General features: G+C 39.4%; 1 protein-coding gene and 1 long non-coding RNA gene across 3 annotated transcripts in view; one reads left to right on the plus strand and one right to left on the minus strand.

The window, feature by feature from the left end:
- LOC308630434 overlaps positions 1 to 13573 on the plus strand; it is a 244593-nt gene that overhangs the window by 185878 nt on the left and 45142 nt on the right. The window lies entirely within an intron of this gene.
- UVRAG (UV radiation resistance associated) overlaps positions 1 to 13573 on the minus strand; it is a 320231-nt gene that overhangs the window by 8419 nt on the left and 298239 nt on the right. Inside the window, exon 15 of one of the 2 annotated variants that reach the window (XR_014017941.1) lies at positions 8197 to 8292. The exons of the other annotated variant lie outside the window; for it this stretch is intronic. The gene's annotated coding sequence lies outside the window, so the exon portion shown is untranslated. The remainder of the gene's footprint in view (positions 1 to 8196; positions 8293 to 13573) is intronic. 2 annotated transcript variants of the gene reach the window in all.

Raw genomic sequence — 13573 nt, forward strand, 5'->3', positions numbered from 1 at the left:
ACACAGAAAGAGGTTCTAGAAGAGGTCAAGTCAACCACTTTACCCATCAGCTTTCACTTTAAGAAATCATCATATAAATTAATGTACTGAAATTACAGTCAGGCAACCAACCTTATAAGGACTATAAAATGGTCTGTAGAAAGAGACACAGACCATCTTGATGTCATTTATACAGAGCATAAGTAACATCCCACAAGACAGCATGTAAAGAACAGGAAAGAGATGCCAGGAATGATACCTGGGGACCCCTTGGAGTATCTGGACAGCACTTGAGACTTGGGGATAATAAATTGTTTATGCTGAAAACTAGAAAAAACCCTGTAACTCTACCTTTGCCAGGGAAACCAGAGGAACAGCAATCTCACAGAACCTAGCCACAGAAAGAACTCGATAGGGAAATTAAAACTCTGGTCAGAGAAGGCTTTCAGAATTTTAAAACTAGACTTGGAAGGGAGCTAAAGGAAGCTAGGACTCCTGAGGCCGATGACAGAAACCGTGAAATGAAGTCTCTGACTGCTAAAGCTGAGCTACCACCAAATTTCTAATAAACTCTGACATGAACCAAACCATGGGACTTTAGTTGTTTGTTATTTTAAAAGAAAAATGGATAGCTCCACCACCACTTTCAGAGATGCTGAGGTCCTGGGCAAAAGTGCCTGAGTCAACAGTGCCAGTGAATTATCACTTCATAGAGACTGTGGGACTCTGAGGAAAGCATCTTGATAATCACATCCTTTTGGTTCTCTGTATTAAGAGGTGCAGCATAGAACTACATGCTTATTAACCAGACAACCAACGAGTAACTGATTTACTCCTTCCTCAAATATATATTGAGCATCTGCTAGGCACTGCACTAGACTCTGGGGATATAGTAACAATGGAAAAAGCCAAGTTTCTTTTCTTTTCTTTTCTCTTCCTTCCTCCCTCCCTCCCTCCCTCCCTCCCTTCCTTCCTTCCTTCCTCTCTCTCTCTTTCTTTCTTTTTTAATGGGGCTTATTGTCTAGTGTATGTGTGTGGGACCAGGCATGTATCACAGAATCATAGCCAACAGCCTCTGCCAAGTGGGATGCCGGGGCACATGGTCTAAGAAAGCTCATAAATGAGAACTGACCCAGGAGAGACCAAGGCTCAAAGGGCCAGTAGAGTTCTTCACTAGATGACAAATGGGCTGGGCAGAAAGTATTTTCTAATAGAAAAACAGCATATGACAAAACTCCATGTCAAGAAGAACAGGGGCTAGAGTTGTGGTTCATTGGTAGAGCGCTTGTCTGGCATGTGGGAGGTTCTGGGTTTGATCCTCAGTAATGCATATGGGGGGTGGGGGTGGGGGAAGAATTCATTGACAACTAAAAAAAGAAAGAAAAAAAAAGAACAATATTTGAGGACCCAAAAGGGTACTAAGTGAGGAGTTGGTGTGGTAGAAGATGAAGTTGGAGAGGAAAACAAAATCTAGACCCTGCAGAAGCCCATTTCTGCTTAAGTCATTAAAGTGTGCTCTAGTGTGATTCTGGAAGGTCCTCCAAAGGCCCACGTGTTAAAGGCCTGGTTTTCAGATTGGTGTCACTGGGAGGTGGTGGGGCCTTTAAAAGGTGAAGCCTAGTTGGAGGTCTTAGGTCAGGGGTGTGGTCTTGACAGGACAGTGGTACACCAGCCCCTTCCTCTTTCTCTTTTCTGCATCTTGAGGTGAACAATTCTGTTATGCTGTGTACTCCCCCCTGCCCCTGCCCAGAGGGCTAAAAGCAGTGTTTCTGGCATATTACGAATTGAAACCTCAAAAGCTGTGAGCCAAAATAAACCTTTTCTCTTTATAAGTTATTTGTTATATACAGTAACAAAAAGCTAACCAATACAAAGTTTTAAGCAAGGGTATGTGTGTGTGTGAGAGAGAGAGGGAGGGAGGGAGGGGAGGGGAGGAGGAGAGAGGGAGAGTAAGAGAGTGAGTGTGTGTCAGTCTTTGGTTGAACTTGGAAAGGGGGCCCAGAACGGATGCCAGGGGACTATAAGCTGTGTGGTGGTATAGGCCAGAGGTGATGGAGGATTGGGCCAGAATGCAAAAGTAAAGATACAGGCAGATTAGGGTTAAAAAAGAACAAAAGAGTTTTGTCTGGCTTCTTGGCTCATGTAAAAGATGAATGCACCTTTCTCCATTGCTAAGAACAGTCTGGTAACTCCAAGGCTCATGGTGTCTGGAATGGAAGATAGGTAGAAACAAACAGAGGTGTGTGGAATATGCCGTGGAAGATGTACAGGAGGCAATTTAAACAGAGGTCTGAGATCAGAACTGTCTACACTAAGAATACAGTGAGGGAAGAGAATGGCCTATGACTGGACCTTTAGAGATGGCAGGTTTTATGATGAGGTAGAAAAGAAGTCCACGACATAAGGAGGAGTAGTCCAAGAGGAGCGAAGAAAACCAGGAGAAGGCGGTAATTACAGGGTTCCTTTTCTAGAACCACTAGATGCCAAATGATCCCTCGTATGAAACATTTTGTTCTTCACGTAGGCGTGAGAGGCTGTATTGCATAATAACCAAAGCAGAGTAAAGTAACTGTGTAGAAACTGTTCTGCCTGGGCTCAAATCTTAGCTCTGCCACCTGATGGCTGTGTCACCTTCAAATTATTTTGACCCTTCAGTTCCTCATTTGTAATATGGAAGAACATAATGGGCCCTAATTCACAGGGTTGTTGGACTAAATGAATTATTTAAACAATACATTTAAAGTGCTTTGGAAGAGTGCTTGGTTCACGGTAACGGTCACTATAATGATATTACCCATTACTATCCACCAATAGAAGAACTGTTGAACAAGTATTATATAAAATGATCTTTATCACTCCAAATCGACACACAGGGAATTGTATCTAAATTGAGCTTAACCCAAAGGTCAGCGATCAGTGATGATTTCTAATGCTGTAAACCCTGTCAGCTTTAGGTGGGCAAAGACCTTATCTCCAAGCCTTCCTGAAATGGTACAGTACATTAGAAGCATGGCTCTCTACTGACACTTGTTAGCACCTGCTAAAGAAATACTCCTGAAAACAGTGACCTTTTGTATAGAATATTTAAGTGCTTTTCTGTTAATTCTCTCTCCCCATTTACTTAAGTATGACCATTTCCCCACACTCAATTCAAGTCCCAATTCCTTCACTGAGCCTTCTTTACCCATGCCAATCTAAAATAATGCCTTTGAACTCTGAATATCAACAGTATTTCTTATTGTACCATCTTACTAATGCTTAAATATGATTATTTGCATTTCAACCATATTTCAGTATATACTGGGAAGCCTACACGAGGCTCTGGGAATAATAACACATATAAAATAAGGTTCCTATCTTTAAGGAGTTTCTACTCCAGTAGACAGAGAATAAGCCAATAACCAGAACACCATGGTGTTTTGTATGTTCTTTGCTATTACAATGGAGAAGCAAGCCAGTGGTCAGCTAGAAGTCTCATGAAAGAAGGCTATATTTGATTGACATCTTGAAGGACCAGTTAATCGGGGGATGGGGGAGAGAGAGACAGAGAAAGACTGTGTGTGTGTGTGGGGGGGGGGGGATGGAAAGGAAGGGCAGGGTATTTAAGGTAGAATAAAATGCAGTATGTGAGCAGTCCAGCTGTGGAGTCAGGTCTTATAAATAGTGTTTGTCTTCTATTTCTTGAATTCCACTCCTCCACTTTCCAATCTAACTTAGTACAGAACAAGAAATACTCAGTGAATCTATTTGTTTTTATAAATAAGTGGATTTAATTAGTTGTATTCAGATGGAGAAATTTAGGTGTTTTTGTTTTGGGCTATATAATGAGAAGTATTTACTTAATGTGAAAAAAAAAGAATAAAAAAGAACCCAAGTACTTACAACATGGGAAACAAAACTATTTAAATCTATAAAGTAAGTCTGTAAGTTAAATATAGGGAAGAATTTCCTATATTTATGTAGACATTAAAATAGTGCTAAAAAGTTTTTAATGACATTGAAAAAATGCATAAGATGTGATATTATATGAAAAAGCAGGACATATAGCTGTAGAGACGAACACTGTCCAGCAATATTGCCATTAGTAACTCATTCCTGGGACTAGACATGTGGCAAATCTGATTTGAGATGTGCTATAAGGGTGAAATGTATACTGAGTTTAGAAGGCTTAGTATGGGAAAAGGGAAGATAAATGTTTTATTGATAATTTTAAAGTTACGACTGGGGTTGCAGCTCAATGGTAGAGCACTTGCCTAGTGTGTGTGAAGCACCGGGTTCGATCCTCAGTACCACATAAAAAAATAAATGTATAACATAAGCGTATTGTGTCTATCTACAACTAATATTATGTTAGATATATAAGCTGATTTTATTTGGATTAAATCAAATGTATTACTAAAACTAATTTATCTGGGGTTTTTTTGCCTTTTATAATGTGGCTGCCAGAAAACTGAAATTTACATATGCAGCTCACACTATATTTACATCAAATAGTGCTGGTATAGAGGAAAGGATCTCAATTAGAAAAGAAATACCTAAAAAACTGGCTAAAACGACAGTGGATTTTGTCTCTGGATCATGGGACTATTGTTTCTTCTTCTTCTGTTTATTTCTGCAACTTCCAATTTTATTCATTGAACACATATTATTTTATAATTAAAAGAGTAAACAGAAATAAACAAGACACCAAAACAAAAAGATCTCAGTTTGGCTCAAAGGCTTGGTTGCTGGTGGTGAAGAAAAGCAGCCCAGGATACCCAAATGGCTTTCTGTCACTGGTGGAGGTTTAGTGCACAAAGGATGTTGGACAGCTGTTCTCCATCCTGACTGAAGACAGAAAAAAGCGGAAATGGGTGTTAACCGCAGGAGGGGGCCTGTAAGTTAAATATAGGGAAGAATTTCCTGAAGTGAGGGTGTTTAAACTCTGGAATGAGTTATGGAAGAAGCCTGGTCCCCCAAGGTCTTTTAAAATGCTACAGATACCCATATGCCTTGTGTGTTCCTGTCTAGAAGCAGGGAGATGACTTGTCAGGGTTCCTTCTAACATAGCTGTCCTAGAGTAAATAACTCCAATAAAACTTTCTTCTCCATTTACTTCTAACTAGGCTTCACTTTTCCCTTTAGGGATGCCAGCCTGCAGGCAGTGCTTTCAGGGGCAGCCCATGGGACACGGCTACCTTAAGCAGTACTCTTGAGACTTCAAAGACAATGTCATTTGATCTAAATTTAAAGACCAACATCAGCTAGACATGTTTTTTAAGCCCGGGCGGTGGGGGGGGGGGGTTGTCACCTGCCAGGATTCAGTTCTGAATTTTACATAAGCATGATGAAGGGAAGGGAAGAGGATAGATTTGTTTATAAAAAGTGAGGCTTTGAAAAGCTTTTAATACTGGATACTCTCTCATTTTCAAATTTAAATGGATTAGCTTCAAAGCAGAACTCTCATATCATCACTGTGATTTTAAAGAAAGTCAACTGGCTTACTTATTTTAGAGATTTTTATGATTTTCAGTTTACTGAAAAACCATTTTCCTAAATTTGCCAAAGTTCTTAGGTACTTTCTTTTTCTACTACTTTATTTAAGTGTTGAGCTTGATTCTATTTATAAAAAGGAATGGAAGAGTAGGTCAGAAGTAGGCCAGTGGGGCTCCATGTGGAGATTTTAGCACTGAAGTGGGGCGACCTCACCTAAAAGCACAGGTTGCTTCTCTCAACATTAAATGCCAGTGTCCATCGAACACCACAAGAAATCTGGAGGAATAATCTTGTACACTGTTTAACTGTCAAGGACACTTTTCCTCCATGCTCTGTCCTTACCAAGGTCACTGAGAATGACTGTCACTTTAAAAATGGCCCAGCTGGTCCTGAGACTTCTACTAAGTCAGGGAAGGCTGCTTTCCACCTCGCAGCAGCCTGCCACCTATACTGGGACTTGGGCTCCAAGTCACAAATATCAGGAAACATGAACGACGCACAGGGAATATTTTTGCCAGTCATGTCCTTCAAAATATTTAATTTATCTTATCTACTCCTTTAGATTAGAAACTAAACAGCTGTCATCCAGGCAAAGGCAGGGAAAATCTTACACTTCTGAATCTCCCTTCATCTCTTGAATAGTGATGGTGTATGCACAGGAGACATTGAATGGATTGTCAAGTGAATGAATAATACTTAATATTTTATATTGTTCTTTTTAGTTTATAAACCACTTTGACAGACACTCTTTCATTTGTTCCATACAACTATGCTTGGGAAATAGGGCTGATGCTATTGGCTTAATTTAAAAATGGATACTTGAAAACAATTTATGAAAATTATAAGGTAGAGGTGAAATTGGAACCCACACTTTCTGATCCTCAAATCTAGTGCTCCTTCCTCTGTATCACACACTGCCATGCATGAAGGTGTTAGACAGTTTAGGCTATATAATCAGGAAAAATTAAACAGAATAAAAACTTCCATGAATAAAACATGACAGATGGCTTTGAAATCCTGTTCTTATTTTGTCTTACTCTGAAAAAAGAACATGGCATTCAAGGAAGACAAAGAGTCTGGGCAAACATGCTGCAGGCCACACATCTAACCCGTGGGGTTCTTTCTTCCCTTTTTCTGTTATATCAGTACAACTGAAACAAAATAATTTTGTTTGTTTGGCTCTTTCTTTCAGTCTTAAGTTTTTCAAAGTCTTCACAAAGTTTTATGGCTTGTAGTTTCCTTTTTCTCTGAGGTCAATGGGTTAGGATAAGCAGCAAAGAGCATTTCCATCAGAACCACTACTAAAGTTTTGCAGGGTGTTTCGTGGAAAATGATGGGTGTTAGAACACAGGTGGCAGAGATAGGAGGGGCTGAGGAAGGGCAGAGAAGAACAGAATGACCACTAACAAACATGGGCTATCATGGTAGGGGACAAAGAATAGGAGGCTAGGGGACTAGGAGTCAGATAACCTGAGTTTTTGGTTCCATCACTTATCATAATGTGATCCTGGCCAGTCATTTCACGTTTCTGAATCTCTGTTTTCTGACCTATTACTCTTATCCTCTTTCCCTCATAGAGTTCTTGTAAGCTTAAGTAAAAACAGAAAGTTTTGCAAGTAAGAAATTTTTATTTTTCAGGACTTCTAAATATGGGTGAGGTTTACCTAAGAAGACAGGTTCTAAAAATATTTGTAGGCAAATGGATTTTAAGGTTCTTATCTTGAAGGCTTCAGAAAGGCCTTATAAAGGATTTGGGGTGAGAAGGAGGTGGTGAGCCTGGGCACTTAACCACTTTCCCCATTATTTTGAGACAGGGGCTCACTAAGTTGCTGAGGCTGGCCTCAAACTTGCAAACTTCCTGCCTCAGCTTCCGGGAGTTGCTGGGATTAGAGATGTGCACCACCACACCTGGCTCTGTATCTGTTTTTTAAGATGACCATAAATTTTACAGGAAGAACAAAATTCCAATAACCAAAAATGGATTTAAAATTTTAAAAATACAGACAGTAACTATGATTCACTTGTTCATTTGGATAGGCTATTCTAGGTAGTGGAAACTCATCAGAATAAAGAACTGAGATCAGAAATGAGTGTGTTATGTCTGGGGTGAGCTGAGATGCAGTAGGAGAGTGGTGGAGAGATATAACCGAGGCACTGTCTCAGGACCTGGATGCCAGGGCCCACTGTACAGCCTGTTCACAGCAACCACAGCACATTGTCTCCGAGACTCAGTGCTGACCTTATCCTCTCACGGCGGCCGTCAGCAGCGGCTCGTTGCACATTCTTCCTTGACCATTAACTCAGCACTGTGGCAGCTGTGCATGTGCAGGTCAGTCTGAGTCTTGGACCACTCCACAGTCAGTAGGAAGAGAAAGACAAGTGGGATGTGTAAGTGGAATTCTGGTGACATTTAACCAAGTATTCAAAAGCAGTCTCTGGGCTGAAACTCTGCTTTTCAAAGTGTGTTGCTTGGCAGTTATGACTGGGTTTGTGATCCTAGGGTGAGAAAATAGGGATTTCTTTTGGAAAGAGCTGGCATAGATCATTGAGAACTATTCCCATACAACTGTGTTCATGATGAAAAAAGGGTTTGTTTTAGGATTAATCAGTAGATTCTTCTAATATTAGTTAAGAATTCTGTAATGTGCAAGGAAAAAAAAATCACTTCATTAATTTTTTTTTATCACAGTCTTTCTTTACAAAGTAAGACAAAACAAGTTGTTACATAACTTTGAAGCTTACCATAAGGAGGAATTCAGTGAATGCACTGATCCTCAGCCAGTCTGAAATCCTCGACACCAAAAGAACAGACAGCAAAGTACTTCCACAGGGACCAATCTGTGAATGGCAACAACCACACAGAAAATGGGAGTGTTTCCTTTTAGGAAAGATGTAAGTGCCTCCCTTAGGAGTGTGAGTTTTTTTACCCTTTGCCCTAAGGAGCATAGGCTTGGGAGGTAACTCCTCAACCCCAGGTTGCTTTTGGAAGTTCTCAGATTTCCTGAGGCTAACAGAGCTTGTTCCAGCTTTGTTTAGATTTGTAACTTCCAGCCTGGCTTCCTGCAGTGGTCCTGCTTGGAACCACCGCGTAGCATTCATTTCCCCAGTCCTTCACATCTACCTTCACAGCCCATTTTTCACTGGAGTACCATAAAGTGCTCATTACTGTTCATTCCGTGTTAATGTGCTTGGCACAGGTGGCACAGAGGGGCACTATGTAAATGTGTAAGTTTGGGGCTTAATGGGTTTGCTACATCAGTGCCAGGAGACCTAGATTCTTGTTTTATTGCTATAGGTTCATGGGTCAAACATATTCAGCAAGTCATTTAATTTCTCTGTACCCCAGAACTGAGAATTACTGGAAATCAAAGTGTTTTAGGAGGGGAAGGGCAGTGTGGAAGCATTTCCATGTAAATATTTTGGGTCCATTGTCTAAAGAGATCTTGGAAGAAAGGGGTCTAATCTTCAAGGTGCCAGTAGTTGTGATTTGTTTCTCATTACAAATACATGTTTTTTTTCTAATTCTGTACTTGTAATTTTGTACTCTTTTTCTTAAAAACGGTTGCCAAATTGTATGAGCTTTCTTAAAACCCAGTTTCTCCCATTCCTAAAATGAGTGTGCACTCTAGTCTTGGGGGTTTCTTCTTTTTTTTTTTTAATTTTTTAATATTTATTTTTTTAGTTTTCGGCAGACACAACATCTTTGTATGTGGTGCTGAGGATCGAACCCGGGCCGCACACATGAAAGGTGAGCGCGCTACCACTTAAGCCACATCCCCAGCCCCTTGGGGGTTTATTCTTTGCCAATAAAGCTGGGGTGGCTTTCCTTAAAGTTGTTCTCTGTTTGTGAGGAGTGGGTGGGAGGGCAAATTCCAGACAAGACAACAGTGAGTGGAACGACTCAGACAGGAAAGAACTCGCTCCAGATCTAAATAGAGGCTGGGAGAGTACTGGTATGAGAGTGGAGAAAATGATATCAGATGAGGCAGGAACCAGGTAGGCCAGAAAAGAACTTATTCTACTTATTATATCCATGGAAGATGCAGAGCGACCAAGCTATAGCTAGAATTTAAAGATGGTGCTGACTACTAATGAGAATGGACAGTAAGGGGGACAAGAGTAAAATCAGAAAGATAAGTTATACCCACACAGCTGTCTGGTTAAGAAAAGGTGAGGGTGGCAACAGTAGAGATGGTGGGAAACAGTCAGATTGATGTGGACATCAAGGGTTTGCTGATGCATTAGACTGGATATGGTGGGAGTAAAGAAAAGAAGAAAAACCAAGGGTGATTTCCAGCTGGAGCAACTGGGTAGATGGGGTGTGATCTGCTGAAAGAAAGAAGACTGGCAGAAGGATGGTTTTAAACATGTTGAGGCTGATGACTGTGATTCTCCAAGGGACAGTGTCTGGTAGGTCTCTGGCTATCCAGTTTTCAGGAGAGGTTTGCACTGGGAATTTAACTTTAGGAGTCATAAGCACATTGTAGATGTTTTTTAAAACTACGGAGATGAGAACAGAGCAGAGAGGGAAAAAGAGGAGAACCTACGGTGGAACCACAGAGAACTCCCAACCTTTAATGATCAAGTAGAGGTGCAGGGATGGGCAGAAGAAAGAAAGAGCAGCCAGAAGAGGGAAGTCAAGAAAGGACAAGGTGCCTAAAAGACAGCGAGGCTGAAGGCCACTGAGATGACAAAAGGGATAAGAATGAAAAAGTGACCTTTGGGTTTGGCAACACAGTTCAGCAAGCACCTAGCTGGATAAAAGGAATTTTAGCTTACTGATAGGACAGGAAATCAGATTGCAGTGAGTTAATGAGGAACTGAACAGAAACATAACAGAACATAAACAAATCTGTAATCATTACAGAAATTAAATCCATAGTTAACAATCAACAATCTCTCCCTCAACAAATAGAAACTACTGGGTTTTTGCTTGCTGTATCAGACCTTCAAGACATAGATAACTCCTATCTTACATAAACTGTTTCAGAGCACTGAAGAGAAAAAGACTCTCAATTTATTCTATGAAGCTGTTAAAATCTCATCATGTTTAGTCATCCAAATCAGGCAAGGATGTTAAAAGAAGAAAAAATTATAGGCCAGTCTCATTTCATTTCACAGATGTAGACATTCTAAAAAATTAGCAAACTAATCCAATAATGTAGAAAAAGTAATATATTATAACTAAGAACAGTTCATACTAGAAGGTGAAGATGGTTTATCATTAGAAAATGCATTACTATTAATGTTAACACATTAGAGGAGAAACAAATATAGTATTCTCTCAACAGATTCAGAACAAGCATTTGGTAAAATCCCAAATACACAAATTCATGATTTAAAGACAACTCCTAGCAAGCTGGGAATAGAAAGAAACCTTCTTGCTCTGAAAAACGGTATCTATTCAGACCTGCAATAAATATAATCCTTAATGATAGAAATTTAGAAGCTTTCTCTTTAAAATGAGGAACAAGACAAGAATATCCACTATAGTTGCTCCTATTTCATATAAATTGTCAAGACAAGGAAAAGTAATAAAAGTCGTGAAAATACAAACAACACTATCTAGTGAAGTTATAATCGTATACAGAGAAAATCTAAAATGCTCTAAGATAAACAACTGTAATTAATGTTAGTAAGGCTGTTGACTGTATTGTCCACATTAAAAAACAAAACAAAACAGTGGTATACCTGTATACCAGTCACAAAAAGGTTGAATATTGTGATAAAAAATTTAACAGCAATCTAAACTGTAAACTACCCAAGACTAAGTATCTAGTGACCAAATATATACTTATATATTTTGTGAAGAAAATTATAAAATGTCACTGAGGTATGTTTTAAAAAAGAAATATAAAAGAATTTTAGTTCACAGAAAGATTGAATATTATAAAATAACTGAATCACTCAAATAAGATTCTAAAATAAAAAAAGCCAAGAGTTTTGAAGAATCCCCTTAACTAGGAGCTTCTCCCTGCTGGTTTTTCCTTCCCTGGAAGGGCCTGGCTGAGGAACAGCACTCCTGGTTTTCTCCACACTCGTTCTCACTCTCTGAGGAGCACTTCTCTGGTGACTTAGGGGGCCAAACACAATCTGGACAGTCACTGCTTAGGCCTACCTGGGTCTCCTGCCTCTGTCGGAAAAGCTGTGGCTCTCCAGTTCATATTATGAAGGGAGGGTAAGTTTAATTTTGAGTGATGTCTTTGTAAGCCCTTTTTATTACAGATCTAAAGCCACATTTTCCAAGCAGCTTTATCAGTAATAAAACTGACATTTTGATTGTATTAGCCTGTCTCTTAGATCCTTTCTCTCAAATGGTTCCAAATGTTGGGGGTGGGGAAAGCATGCTATTTATTGAGTATCCTCAAATCTCAACCAGACTTACAGAAACTACATCTTATAATAATTAAGAATGTGGCACTAGCCCCTGGATAGACAAATGAAACAATGGAGAAGACGTGGTCTGAAACATCAATATATATGAGGAATCTCGTATATAGAGAAGTGGCATTTCAACTAGAGGAGGAAAGACAGACCATTCAATAAATGATACAGGGACAATTTGTATCAGTACTAAGGTAGGCCTAAGCAATGATGGTTTCCCTCCAGAGTGCCTACCACAGAGCTTTACACAGAGATTGTGCTAAATAAATGTTTGCCGTCTCACTTTTGTTATAATTATTATCATTATTATTTTCCACTTAAGCTTGATTCCTTTCCTAGCTTCCTTAGGCATCTAATTCCATATTAATACCAAATTTTGAAAATAATTTTGATATTCTGAGTAGAATTATTTAAAGAACTGTGTGTTTGCTTAACAGGAGTTCTACCAAAAGCCAGATGTCTAGAACTTGTCATTTTGAGGATCATATGGAACAAAAATAAAAAATGTCAAAGTAAAGATCAACCACAGATGTCACTTTCTCATTATCTTCAAGGCCTAGCTTTATGGCATGGGAGAAAATGAAACCAATATTATGTCCTCTACTCTGTCCCTCCTCAATATATTTACCACCTAATATCTCACTTCATCCTTACAACACACTGGTGAGATGAGCAGGGCAGGGACTACAGATGAGGAAACCAAGTTCAGAGAGGCAGGACTTCAAACCCACACAGCAGGTTATTTAGGAAAAGACCTGGGATCAAAAGCCATTACTCTTTACAGGAGACCATGCTGTTCCAGTAGTCTAACTCTACAGGCTGATTCCCGGTCTCATGGTTTTGTATGTTATTGTCCATCACCCAAGGATGGACCTTCAGGAATAAGTAGCTAGAGTCTACAGCTTTCCATTTATTTTAGTCACATAAACCAATCTAATGACTTCTTTGTATCAATCTTCACCTTTTCCTTTCTAAAAGGGTCAAGTCTTTTTTGACAAAGCAGGTTACCCATTATGTTACACTGTACTATTTATGGAACACCTGTAAAAACTGAAATTGAGCAACAAATATACCATATACTACTTATGGTAACCTTATGGTAACTCTTTTTTTGGTACTGGAGATTTAACCCAGGGGTGCTTAACCACTGCACCACATCTCCAGGTCTTTTTATTTTTAATTTTGAGATAGGGTCTCACAAAGTTGCTTAGGGCTTCTCAAACCTGCTGAGGCTGGCTTTGAACTTGTGATCCTCTGCCTTAGCCTCCCAGGTTATTGGGATTTTAGGCATGTGCTGGCCTCCACTTACAGTAACTTTGAAACAAATATTCATGTTGTGAGAGTTCAGTCTTTTGAGAAAAGTAATAGGTGAATGATTAATAATATTCATGAATATTATTAATGACATATCAATAATATTAAAGATAATAAATTATATAATAAGCTTTAGATTATGACTTCCATCCTATTTTTGTGTACCTATGTCAATTTCCCTGAAACATTTGCAGAATTAAAAATTGGGATTTAATAGGTTAAGGAGTGGCTTGCCTTCATGGTACAATAGTCACTGGCACTAAACATAAGACAATTTTAGTATGTGCTCTGGTCTCAGACTAGGGGCTGACAACGTTTTTTTTTTTTTTGGGGGGGGGTCGGGGCGCAGGGTACCAGGGATTGAACTCAGGGGCGTTTGACCACTGAGCCACATCTCCAGCCCTATTTAGTATTTTATTTA

This window comes from Spermophilus citellus (assembly GCF_964194105.1).
Source record: "Spermophilus citellus genome assembly, chromosome: 2".
NCBI classification, from domain to species: domain Eukaryota; kingdom Metazoa; phylum Chordata; class Mammalia; order Rodentia; family Sciuridae; genus Spermophilus; species Spermophilus citellus.